This window comes from Anoplophora glabripennis, unplaced genomic scaffold (genome assembly GCF_000390285.2).
Source record: "Anoplophora glabripennis isolate ALB-LARVAE unplaced genomic scaffold, Agla_2.0 scaffold30, whole genome shotgun sequence".
Lineage (NCBI taxonomy): Eukaryota > Metazoa > Arthropoda > Insecta > Coleoptera > Cerambycidae > Anoplophora > Anoplophora glabripennis.
In genome coordinates this window covers 926636-941011 of record NW_019416226.1, presented here as the reverse complement: position 1 = coordinate 941011, position 14376 = coordinate 926636, and the positions used below count along the sequence as shown (strand labels likewise).

The 14376-nt window shown below is 34.5% G+C and overlaps 1 protein-coding gene across 1 annotated transcript in view; it reads right to left on the bottom strand.

The window, feature by feature from the left end:
* Positions 1-14376, bottom strand: part of LOC108913167 (Krueppel-like factor 9) — a 527739-nt gene that overhangs the window by 300188 nt on the left and 213175 nt on the right. The gene's annotated exons all lie outside the window — the stretch shown is intronic.

Here is a 14376-nt window from a genome sequence, read left to right as displayed (position 1 = left end):
TATTTGGTGAGAAATAATAACAATCTTCGTTGCCCAGGGTTACGTTGGGTAAAAGATTTAGAATTTCTACACTTTTTTAAACATCCTGTATATGCATTTAATAAGAAATTGTTTACTTACGTTGTAATCGTTTTTATCTGGCCATTACAATAAGTCCTATCTGGTACTTTTTATGTCAGCTTACCTGGAACAAAAGAAAATTTTGCTTTACTGAAACTAGCAACTACAGTAGTGAAATTTTTGAAGCAAGGTCTTGCAATGTTACAGATTTAAGACAATACAATCATACTTAATGTATAACTTATTTTTGCATTTTCCAAATTGTGAAAAATCAGGTCACCTGTTCTACATGGGGTAAATTTCGCATTAAAAAATATCGTCATTGATAAATCATAAACAGGGGCGGATCCAGAGATAGACCTTGGGGAGGGCGTTTGTACAGTTGATTGAAGAAGAAAGGTTATGCGATCAAGAAAACTGAGAGACATTATCAAACAGAATATTTTTGATTTAGTTTAAATAAATTTAATTAAAATTATTAAAATACATTTTTTACGACCATTTGGCCCCCCAAATCGCCCTTATCGCCCCCTTAGGATCAGTGCCTGATCATAAATGATATTTTGGGCATATCATCATTATTATGCCAATATTTCACTTTAACTTATATGCAAATGTTATAGGTATTTAACCAACAAAAATACCAACATAATAAAGCTTTCCTTTGCACAATTTATACATTGGCGTTTATTCGTTCCTTACACAAGGGTCTACAAGTAGACTAATTATTGAAAAGTTAAGGGTTTTCAAGTAGGTTTAACGTCGCCATAAAGTCCTCGAGAGACTAATGCCTTTTGTCATCGTTAGTAATAAATTTGCAAAGTTTTTGAACAAGTTGACTTAGACCGTCGATGCCATATTTTGAGGAAAATAATAATAGATCAAATAACTGGTTTTTAGGCGGAATAGGTTAAATGAGATTGGCTAATCCGTCCCGTATTGCTATACGGAGTCACAAGAGGAAGGTGTATGGTTATTTGTAAGTTTAGTCTCAAAATTATTTAGACAATTGTAAATTCAGTCAATCAGATAACTATTAACATGTTATGTCAAAGAGTCGACCCAAGAAATGGGCGTGTCGAAGCGAGGTGTCGAATTCAGGAGAGATCTTCGAAAAAAGGCAGTTTCTCCTTGGGTTCCACATTGAGTAATCTACTTAGTTTTAGAGTCTCGGGTTAATTTAATAATGGATAGTTTTTTCAAATTTTGCTATGGATCTCGCATTCCCTGAATCTCGGTACGCTGTTGCGTGTAAATGAATCAATAATCTCTGTTCGAGTCTGTTGTGTTATCGTTGTTTTGTTTGTTTTGTTTTTATTGTTATTAAAATCCTTCCTGGAAAGTTTTGGTGTTTTCTTGTTCTTCCAACTTAAGTGTCACCCTATATTACCAACTATTGGATTCCATTCTACATGAGCGAGTAGATGGTTAAATAAAGAAATAACCCCTCAGGTTACAGTTTGTTTTTGTCTACTTCTATCGACAGAAATATTATGATTATATGCGTAAATATGTGGGCTAGACGCTTACGGGTGGTATGACGTCACAACATGGCTTCCGTGTACTTTCCCGCGCTCCGCCTTCATTAGTTATTTTAAGGGCGATAATTTGAAGAAAAAATCTGATTTCTTGTACATTAACTAAGTACGATCTATATTATCTGAATATGAATTAAAAAATATAGATATGCTAAATTAAAAATGTATACGGTTTCCGATGCAATATTAAGAAGCAAACATTAATTACCGCTGCTTGTGATTGAAAAGTTCCCTCCAGGTGATGGAGGCGAGTTAGCACGCGGTGCACCGAGAACATATCGGTTCCTGCGATCGGGCACATACGCAAACACGTCGGATATAGGGGTCGCTTAATTTTCGAGCGCTGTTTGAGCAAAAACTTAAAGCTTCAATCCGCACGCCCTTGCAGGAACTACCCATTTCCTGGTAGTCTTAACGGGATCCTTCTAACTACGTTAACGCTACGACCCGGCGGCGTGTGAATTTCCAAATTGATTAGTTGATGAGCAGGCAATTTGGCAATTAGTTCTGACCTATTTATCAGAATATAATTTCTCGCTTTTTCAACAAACGCGCCTAATTAATTCGCCCGATTACGTTACACGGGGCAAATCAGGCGGCGCGAAAATTTCCCAATTATGCGATAAATAACAAGATCCTGCCCTCGAGCCCGAGCCAGTGGCGCACGCACGACGTTTTCTTAGCCAAAGCGGGAAAAGAAATCAACACTGGTTAAAATGATAGAAGCTGACATAAATAACATGGTGTAGTCTTTCCGATCTCAATTGAAGAACCAAGAGGTTGACAGTATGTACCAGGTTCGGTCGCTGACGCAGCAACTCGGCTTTGAAATATTTGAAAAACTTGTTCCCATTTAGTCATATCCATATGCAGGTCTGGTCGAACTAAACGTGGAGATGGTAGAAACGCCCAGTTGAAGAATGCGCGTGTGGGCTAACGGCGTACAAACACAGCCGAACTGGGCGACTGGGTAATAAATCTCAGTTGTTGACAAGTGATTGACAAATTGCCTAGCAGTGCAGTGCAGCAATGTGGAATTTGGTGTGATTCAGGTAATTTTAATTTATTTTAGGTACCTTCTATTAATCATTCATATTAGAATTGCGAAAGGAAGAAAATAAGATTGATATTTTGTTTACTAATATTATTACAACCTGGCATTTCGGAGATCTTTTGAAACGGAACAAAATGAAATTTACCATCAATCAATAAAATTGTTCGAGGACATAAATAATTAAGAATGTTGTTGGCCAAATGCCCATATAATAGAAATTTTCTACAAATTATTATAAATTTTTACCTTTAGCAGAAAACTTTTTTAGGGATACCTATAAAACTCATTAAATTTTATTGCACGGCGTTTTTATACACGTTCAATTGACTTCGGGAAGACTATAATGAAACAGTGAAAAATTTAATATGTGTAACAACAGAAACAATATGAAAACATACAAAAGTAAATTGAAAATCCAATACATAAAAACGAGGTAGAGAATATAAAACAATTAAAAAATTGAAAAAAAAATGTTGCAGTGCTGTCTCATAATTAGCAAGTGAACAATGAAATAATAATTCGAGCCTATATTGTCAAAGATGCTACACATAAAATACAAAATATCATCAACATTAGTTCTTGGTGTTGGCAAGAAAAATACATTTATCTGCCGAGACCTCTCTGGGAACATAAAAAGGTGACCTTACTTAAAATATCACTGCACTCAGTTTGGTAATTTAACAACTTAGAAAAATGTCGATCAAACAATGTTTTGTCTGTCTTCTAGAGACACAAGAGAAAGTTTTTGTGACAGGTCAGATTGAGGATAACCAGTTTTAGGATATACTTCATCTATTCTATAAGCCAGAAATGTTAAATCGATCGTTGAGCGAATTCCATACTGTCTTGTAGTTGAGATATCAAATTACAGAAACATAAGTAATCTAATTTTGATCTTACTAATGTGGTATAAATTAGTTTTCATGCATATTTAGATCGAAAACAAGAAATATTCCTAATAATAGGTAAATCTAAAGGTCTTATATGCTTTGACAATGATATTCAGTATGTGATTACTAAAATATAGTTTGTTGTCAAATATCACCCTTAGATGCAAAAGGTTTCTGGTCTTTCAAGCAAATTGTTGTTATATGACAATTATACTACTTGTTGTTTTGTTATAAAGGGCATAAAAAACATTTAAAGATTTCAATTTGTTCATCCTACACCAATTACAAATGTTATCTGAGTTTTGCTGAAATAACAAGCTTCATCATCAATATTAGATATTTTGCAAATAATTTTCATGTCATCAGCGGACAACAAACAATTTACATTGAAATAACAAACTACAACATTTATAAATAAATTAAATAAAAAGGTCCCTAAAACTGAGCCTTGAGGGATCCCAGAGTAAGTTTTTCCTTCCAATGACTTAAAAACACTTTACGTATATATCGCTTATAGTATTAAGTCGATCAAAGAATCCACATGATTTTAATTTGTCATCTAATATGTCGTGCTCATCAACCGTAATGGTAATTTCTTTAAACTTAAAATTTTTATGTAAATATGTAACTAAAATGTTGAAAATATGTAATAAATTAATTATGAAAAGGAATACGTCAGAATATGTAGAAAATATGAAAAATATAAGAAATAGACGCGAAGGCCTATTTATCTGTTACTTAGACCATATTTTATTTATTGAAAATACGATCTGACATTAAAAAATACTGATTTATTTCACTGGTGGTACCTACCTAAGAAAATTTAAAACAATTTGTACCAATACGTGACTACATTACTTTAAATTTGTCGGTTTTAGTCAGCTCTAAAAGAGATTGGACTGAGTTGATAAACAAAATTCTTCGCTACAGGGTTTCTGCGGACCCACCAAGGACCGGGATCGAACGTCAACCCAGTTTAATAACCAGCAAGTGTTCCTGGCCAATACAAGTTGTACACTCAAAATTTCAAGTACTATTAAATATACCAATCCTAATGTGTATTAATACAAACATTTCAATAAATGTACAAAACAAAAATTGACATTCGAATTTAAACATTTGTCATAATAAATCTTCCACATATAATCTGTCATGTCCACATCCTCCAAGTCGTTCGCGAAGGTTGGCGTGATGAGGAAGGCATTTGAACATATCGTTTGCACCTTTACCTGTGAGCAGGAAACGAGAGTACCACCACCACAGACAATACATGGGGATCTCGGCAAAAATGCCCGTTGTCACCAAATTATAAGTAATTGCCGAGAAAAAGATGGTGAAAGACGACAATTTCATTATATCAGCCAGAGAACGAAATATGTTTGTTTAAATGAACAATGATAATAATAAAAGTATCCAAATTTAGATTTTCTAGTTAAAACTATAAATTAACTACATTTACATGTACTCAATTAACCTGATTTCAGCTTCAAAATAAGTTACAGAGGAGTATCACCACCTCCAAAGCCGCGAAACTTCTCCCTCTACCACGTACGCCCATGGACGCGACGCGAGCATATCGATCCCGGCGCTCATGTAGGAAAGATAATTTACTCGTTAATTACTTTCAGCCCTAACCTCCCAATTACTCCAATGAGTTCTCCGACATATTTTAAAGTAAGGGGTTTCTTTCCGCCCCGTTAATTTCCGACGCTTTTTTAGTACGTCGCGGTGGTGGCCTTCTTCACGCCGTTCCGCGCCAGCCGCGACATGTGAGAGCCGCCGCCTCGTGCGATCTCGGATAGCGTTCTTCGCTCAATTAGGTAACCGACTGGGAGGTGGATTATGCGATATTCCCGGCAGGCATGGAGTTAAAGGATCGAGGAGAAAAAATAAATTTGCGCCCGGTGTTATCCTTAACATGCCACGACCACTGAACCGATGTAAATTACTGGTGAGTTGAGATGAGTGGTGATCCGCAGAGGTTGTCTGCTGCGGGTTTGATGTTTGGGGGCGGCTTCCTGCTTCTTAAGAATTTCGGCGGATATTTTTGGAAATTTAGTTGAAAATATAATTTTCTACTCTCGTGGAGCTTAGTTTGGGTCCCCTTGAAAATGTATCTCTACTTTGGCCGGGATTGGCGCTACGTAGGATTGGAAAGTTGAGCGAAAAAATTAAATCCATTCGGGATATGGAGTACCACATTAGTTTTCGGATTTATTTTGAAAAATTGATTATTAAAGTTAACAATTTTATTACTAATAGCATCTAAATTGAACATTCAATTTTCCAATCAACGTCATCATACTTTTTGATAGTTTCAATTGGGTAAAAAATTTGTAACATTGAAATTATTACATCGCCATTCCACCATTTTGGGTCGCCTTATTTTAAAGTTGTCGCGGATTTCGGCTAGAGCGCATTTCTAGTGATTTATCCGGCAGCAACATTTTCATTAAAAATACAAAAAGGTGCGCCGCAAGAGGCGAAATACGACAAAGTGGGGGCCATTGTTTGGGGATTAGAAGAGGCATTCCTTTTATGTGCGCCTCCATACATCTTTTTGCACGATTCCTACGGAACGAGGCATCTATAATACAGAGAGAGAGAGATAGAAGAATAAAAAACTGCTTGCTGCTGCATATGCATTATTCAGCGCCCGTATTTAAGGACGAACAATAAAAATGTAAATAGAAAATTCGAAAGCAAATTTATCCGCTGAAAAACTAGCAAGTTTTAAGTCCTGCGAGGAACGAGAACGGGGATTTAACCGGGGATGTTTTACGTTAGTTGAATTTATTATGCAGATTATATCGGGGTCTAAGATAATTTTAATTTTGTTTCGGAGGAGGGCGATTCGCTTTGCCTTTGAAAGGGATATTAATCTAGTCGGTAATCTCATGTACATTAATTTGCCTTTGTCAGATTCGTTCCGAACATCCAAGTCTCTTAGTCTGAAAAGAAACGGCCTTCTTAGCGTAGGATTTATTTCCTAAAACTGGCCTGATGATAGGAAAACTTGCATCTCATCTCGTGAATGACGACGCGATGCTTCCGTAGCGTTTTGCTGACATTCACCGTAGATTAACCTATCAACAAGTGCATTTTTGTCATATATATGGGTTATCTTGTAATAACTGTCACTTTATCTAATTAGGTATCTTCTAATACAGCTTACCTAATCGCTAACACAGCGTTAAACTTAGTTTTCAAGCACCACTGGAAACGTAAAATAAAATTCCAACTTTTAATTGTAAGTTTATACAGGGTGGCCAATGAAAACGAAACAGAGCCATTTTCAGGAACTGCGTCAAGATTGTAGAAAAACGCCCAGACCCGTCGATTTTAGATTAAAGGGGGGCATTCTTTGCTGGTATTTTTGACTCCGCACTTTCACCTCCAAGCAAGGGTAAGCATCCCACCAAAATATTTAAATGGTATTGGGGGTTGAGTAATATCTCTTTTGAAAGCTCTTACAATTTTCTTTAAAACAGACTTTAAATTTTATAATTCCGCCCAATACTTTAAAAAAAAATTACATTTTAAAATTTAAATTATGCTTAGTTGCTTACTTACTACTTAGTTGATTAAATGAAGAAAAAGATTTTGTTCGAAACGTTCGCGCACATTCCGAAGCATTTCCGGAGTGATTCGACGGCATTCGTCGACGATTCTTTGACGCAAATCTTCCAGCGACGCTGGCTGTGTTTTATAGATTTTACTTTTTAGGTATCCCCACAAAAAGAAATCAAGGGGCGATAAATCCGGTGATCGTGGAGGCCACTCAATGCTGCCTCTTCTCCCAATCCAATTCCGTAGAAAACGTTGGTCCAAATACTGACGGACAATTAACGCATAATGCGGAGGAGCACCGTCCTGTTGAAAAATCAAATGATCTTCATCATACTCTGGAACATTTTCAATAATATCAGTCAAGGCAGGGTCAATAGCGTCTTCCAGTAATTGCAAATACATTTGGCCAGTCAAATTACCAGGTAGAAAAAAAGGACCCACCAGCCGGTCACCGAAAATTCCAGCCCATACATTTAATTTTTCCGGTTGCTGTGTATGCACCTCGTGAAAAACTCTTGGGTTTGAATCGGACCAATAGCGGCAATTGTGACGATTTACCGTCCCGTTCAAGAAAAAACTGCATTCATCAGAAAAACAGATGTTAAAAAGGAACTGTGGATCGTTCCCTGCTCGCTCACTCATTATTTCGCAAAATTGCAAACGGCGGTCATAATCATCCTCATGAAGTTCCTGGACTAAATGTATTTTGTATGGATGGAATTTATTCTTCTTCAAAATGGTTTGTATGCTAGTTCGATTGATCCCAGACACAGATGCCAGCTGCCTCGTACTTAATGTAGGATCAAGATGAACTTGTCCCAAAACTGCAACTTCACTAGCTTCATTAACTATAGGTTTTTCAATTTCTCGTTTTTTATTGGCTACGTTCCCTGTCTCTTGAAATTTTTTTACTAACTCTAGAACATACTTCCTCCTGACATGTCGATCTTGATGTTGTTCATTAAATAGCTGAGCTGTTCTATTCGCACATTTATTGTTCATAAAGTAAAGCGAAATGATATCTACCCTTTCCGCAATGGAATAAACCATAGTGTTTAATTTTCAAAAACATAATTAAATAAACTACCAACCTACGCTTCCAAATAATACTAGAAAATAATTTGGAATCCACTAATTTTACGTTCACTGTGTGTGTATAGCATTCATTTCTGTTTTTTACAATTGTGTTTTTTTACGAAAGTGATAATAATCGTCAAAAACCAATGTAACGCAAGAAATATTAAATTTATACCATTGGCGTACTTAACTCGAATGACTGACATTTTTACCGTTACTAATTGTTTGTACTTAAGTTTCAACTTTAAAATCAAAATTCTTAATAAGTATTGGGCGGAATTATAAAATTTAAAGTCTGTTGTAAAGAAAATTGTAAGAGCTTTCAAAAGAAATATTACTCAACCCCCAATGCTATTTAAATATTTTGGGGTGATGCTTATTCTTGCTTGGGGTGAAAGTGGCGGAGTCAAAAATACCAGTAAAGAATGTCCCCCTTTAATTTAAAATCGACGGGTCTGAGCGCTTTTTCTACAATCTTGATGTAGTTCCTGAAAATGACTCTGTTTCGTTTTCATTTGGCCACCCTGTATAGTGTACAAAGTATTGTACACTCTCAACCCACGATGAGCATATAAGGATGGGTCTTAACGGATGTAATTCTTTTAAACGTACATTTTTCGGTTTTTAAAAAGTTTCGTTGAAGTTTTTTTCCAAAAATTATTTATTTTTAAATCCGCAAAAACACTTAAAAGGAAACATACCCTCTGCATGGCCAAAGAGAAATAAATCGACCATTTAAAGTGACTAGCAGTATATACCGCATAATATCTATACGCGAAATAATATCTAGGAGCATTAGTTCAAAGACAGTACACGCCACAACTAATACACGTCAGGGGGAAAGATTAAAAACAACGGCAATATTGAGCGCAACGTTATTATCCCGGTAGATTTCATTTGATATTTATTTAGAGCGATATGCGGCACCTCTTGGCAGAGCACGAGCCGACATTGATTGATGCAACAGGAGATTACCTTAAAATTCAGCGGGACCGCCTATAAGCCCGAGGAGAGCACGTCTGAAGCCTCGTTAACAGGCCTACGTTCCACCGACGGACCTGAGGGAAACAGTATAGACACAAAATTCATTTCAGGGTAAAAGTTTTGTGGCTATTTTACCTCGTCTATGAAAAGTAATCAAGAGTGTCTACTCGGTAGGTTCTTTTTAGGTTCGTTGTTTGGACTTAGGCCTGGTAACGATACAGTCACTAAAATCGTTAAAAGTAATATTAAGTTATGTCCGCCAATATATTTTTTTCTTTGTATTTTTTCTTGCTCTGCTTGGAATGGGTTTTATTCTGTTGGCCAGGAGTAAATAGATAAATAAATAAATAGCGACTGTCGTGAGCAATTGCAGAGATGCCTACACCAACCTCTGTGCCCGGTCTAACGATTTTATAATCTGCCGCTCGAAGGGACCGGCATTAAAAGTGAATGTGCGTCGATTTGTTTCCCAAAATGCGAGCGTCGAATTCGTTTTTAATTTCGGCAGGAATTTTTCGGGCGATATGAGGCAATAACGCCGGTTTTTTTCATCTTGTGAACATGTGTTTGCGGATGATGTACATCGAGTATCAGATTTGATGAAATTTCAGGGATATTAACGACAAGAGAGAAAGATATATAGAACCGACCAGTACTTTCTTTACTTTAGCATACAAGTTTTCGACAAAAATAAATAAGGCAGATTAATAACAGACAGCAGTTATAAGTGAGATGTGTGAATTAATTATAAGTTTTATAATAACGTTGTTATCTTATTGGTATTTCCTACGTCTAATTTAATATTCTTCTCTTGAATTAGATTTTTACATAAAATACGGCAACTATATTTATCTTTGTATTATTAGCCCACTTTCTGTGGTAATTGCTTCTAAACATGTATCGATTCCATGGCAAGCTATCATGACATTAAATAATTCATTCTGATTAGAATTCGATTTGATTTATGCCGTCTCCTTTTAACCAGCACAATTTTTGTTTAATTTCCAAGACATACTATTGCTAGGTATGTTAGCTTCTTTTATTTCCTGCCTGATTGTTCTAAAATAGCTACTCCAATAAAAAAATGTGACAACATTTTTTATTTAGAATTTGAAGATTTGTCAAATTATGTTAAAAAAATACGGTGTTGCCATTTAAAAAAATATTATTTTAGTAGCTATTGGAGAAATCTGGCAACACCGGAAAGATTTATTTGCAAATTTTTCTTAATCAAATTCTTTTCTACAACTTTGCATTTGGAAATAATAGTTTAACACTTCAAATAAAAAAGTTGGCCTGTCAGGTTAAAAAAAAAATGACACTGTATTTAATGTAAATATATGAACAACATTACACTATACTCTGTTTTTAGTTTAATGCTGTCTCAAGATGTGTTAAATACACCTTGACGCAAAAGTTAAAGAAAATAAATAAAAAAGAATTTTTCTTCTGTAAAAATGAATTTATTGCATTTCATAATTCATAATTAAATGGGAAACTTTGATACTAGAAGTGGCAACACTGTCTCGCAGGCAGACCGTCTTTTTTTTGGACGTTGGACATCAACAAGTTTTAGTATTTTAATGCTCAATTAATTAGTTTCAATAATATTCTATATCATTTGTCTTTACGCATAATTCAAAAATTTATATTTTACTTCGAAGAATACGAATTTATTTCTTCATTAATACATTTTTTTAAATACATTGGAAAAATATGAAGACAAAAAAGCAAAATCTTTGTAGATATATCACAATACATTGGACTTCTTTTCTTAAAAATACCGTGTCGTTCTTCTGCTTCTTATTAAAATTACACTGGATGTCATAAATATACACATGTCGATCTGTAATTGTACATTTTGAATGAATTACAGAAAAAGTGTAAAATTGCATATACAGAGTGTTATTTAAGTACGTGGCCAAACTTTAAGGGGTGATTCTTTGAGTGATTTTAAGACGAAAATTGTATATAAATATAGGTCCAATAATGTTTCGTTTTCAAGATGTCAAACCTTTTTATAAAAAATCTTTTTTTCGTAAAAATCTGAATACTCCTTTAGCTGATTTTGTGGAAGTTTGGCAGTGTTATTTATGGTAGAAAGGGGCTAATTAACTAGAATAAAATTATTAAGTCCAGTGGCGTTCCGGGGTGCACCTTAACCAGTATTTTGGACAAAAAATATGTGGGTCATTGACTTCTTTAAAACTAGAAATACAACTTTTTTGCCTCGACTCTTTTTCTTATTTTGCTTCCTTTTTGGAGAAAAAGAAATAAAAATTTCTTTATTGCATATCCATGGACAACAAAAAAAAAACCATTTTTTTTAGCTAGTATTAAGTTTTATAACAATTCCTACGACTAGAATTAGACTATTGATATGAAAAAAAATAACAAGTACACCCCAGTTTTTGATAGTTTGGTAGTTTTAATTTTTCATTTTGATGTTCCAGGGACATGCGATAAAGTGATTTTTATTTTCTTTCTCTAAAAAGGAAGCAAGATACGAAAAAAATTCAAGAGACAAAAAAGTTGTATTTTTAGTCGCTTATGCAACAAAAATTATAAAAGTTTTAAAAAGTCAGTGGGGTACATTTTATTTTTGTCAAAAATATTGGTTTAGGCGTCCCCGGGACGCCATTGGACTTAATAATTTAATTTAATTTAATCTAGTTAATAACACTGCTCAATTTCAACAAAATTGGCTAAACGATTATTATTATATAAACATTTCGTTTTAGAATCACTTTTGAGTGAATCACTCCTTGAAGTTTGCCACGTACTTAAATAACATCCTGTATAACTTATAAGAAAATTACATTATGGCATTATTACATTATTATTACAGTGTGGCGTTCAAATAACTGAATCTAGTGTGTAATTTTACAAAAAAATGTTTATGAGTGTAGATACTTTGTTTTCTTGCAATGTAGACATTTCTATGAATTTGTAAGGAAAGTTAAGTAAAAAAAGCAACACTGGGTATTCCGTTTCTCCTTCGACGTTGCATTTAAAGAAACTCGAACCCCTCGAGTCATTAAGGGGCTGCGGTTTTCCCGCTGCCGACCAGGAAATGCGGAATTATACCTTGACACGTCATTAACGGCAACTAAAAGACTTAAATAAGTAATAAGATCCCTAATCCGGTGCGCTTTTTACGAGTACGGTGGGGAGTCGTTTCCGTTAGCCGCGTCCGTTTTTAATGGAGAAAATTTCATCAAATCCGCATGCCATCTCCAGGGACTGAGGCCCCTTCTATGACTCGAAGATAAGGGAGAGAAGAGCGGGTTGTCCGATATTTGGTAAATCGATTTATTTTCTATCATTTCGAGACCCAATTTCATATTCAGGTCTCTTATTCGTGTTTGTCCGGGAGATATTACTTTTTTACAACAGGAAAAAGCACCAATCACAAATAATTCTTTAAAAAACGCTGGACAAATTTCAGAAAATACTGAGGAAAGACTGTTTCATCGGAAAAATACATCTGCTCTTCCATTTGCTTTATAGCTCCATTGCTTCCACTAACAAATATGAAGTTGTTAGATTGTGATGCGAATGTGTAACAGTGGCAACTGATACGCCTCAAGAATATTTAACATAATAATTACGTTGTCTTTGGATATCTTACTTCATGTAGGATGGGACACCTAGCCCTAAAGTTTATACCTTTCTAGAAGCAGAATGGCATTTCATTTCTTAATCTCAGCGTAGTCTGAACATCATGATTGTGGACTTCTTTATACAGGGTGGCCAAATAAAAACGAAACAAAGCCATTTTCAGGAACTGCGTCAAGATTGTAGAAAAACGCTCAGACCCGCGATTTTAGATTAAAGGGGGATATTCTTTGCTGGTATTTTTGACTCCGCCACTTTCACCCCCAAGCAAGGGTAAGCATCACCCCAAAATATTTAAATGGCATTGGGGGTTGAGTAATATTTCTTTTGAAAGTTCTTACAATTCTCTTTACAACAGACTTTAAATTTTATAATTCCGCCCAATACTTATTAAGAATTTTGATTTTAAACTTTGAAACTTATGTACAAACAATTAGTAACGGTAAAAATGTCAGTCATTCGAGTTAAGTACGCCAATGGTATAAATTTAGTATTTCCTGCGGTACATTGGTTTTTGGCGATTTGTTATCACTTTCGTAAAAAAACACAATTGTAAAAAACAGAAATGAATGCTATACACACACAATGAACGTAAAATTAGTGGATTCCATAGAAAATATAGTACTAACGTAGAATGAAATCTAACATATGAATAATGAAACTGTCATGGCGGCGTCACATGTTAGTAAGCTTCCAAAATAAAAGATGGCGCAGAGAATGCTAACATTGCTTACCCTATCATTTTGGGTTGGTTGGTAATGCAGTTTGGACTTTGCACGTATTTTAAGTTTGGCTTTCGTTATCTTTGGCACAGAATATAATTCTGTGTCTTTGGTTTCTTAGGTTATCCCCTGAAAATTGTTAATTATAGTATTGCAAGAATTGTGTTTATAATTATTTAGTGCTTAAGAGTTTTCTATTTGTTATATTATACTGGGAATACGATGTGTAAGTTTTAAGTTATATAGTTTTATTAAAAACGAAACCTATATCTTTACCAATATTATGTGGAACACCCATACTCATGTTACTTGTATTAATCGATTAGAAGATTAGAAACAGTCCACATAAAATGTGCATGTTTGAAATTACATATTATTTAAGTTAAATATAGATAAAAATAATTATGTGAATGATGATAAACTCCAACTAATATTTTATGAAACCTTCGATACTTAGATGCTTACAAAATTTTTAATGGTGGTGAATTGCTTTCTTTATTCAGTTTGAGACATAGAAAATATACTGTTTATATTCAGTTTTCAATGGTTTGAAAGTTCCAAACTATATGAACTATTGAATTTAACCCAATATTGTACAAATATTCGGTTAGGTATACTCTCCGGAAAGTGAGATTATTATAACAGTTCATGCATAATTTTTATATTTTTACAGCTTACTTGCCAACTTATCAAGTTTATGAAGCAAATGAATTAAATTGTTGTCATTTTTACTTACAATTAAATACATAACAAGAAATTGTTTTAATAGTACATGCATAACAACATTCTGTATAAATCAATTAGGATTTCTTGTAGATACAAAATAAACTTAAAATTATTAAAAAATGTTTTATTTCCTTATC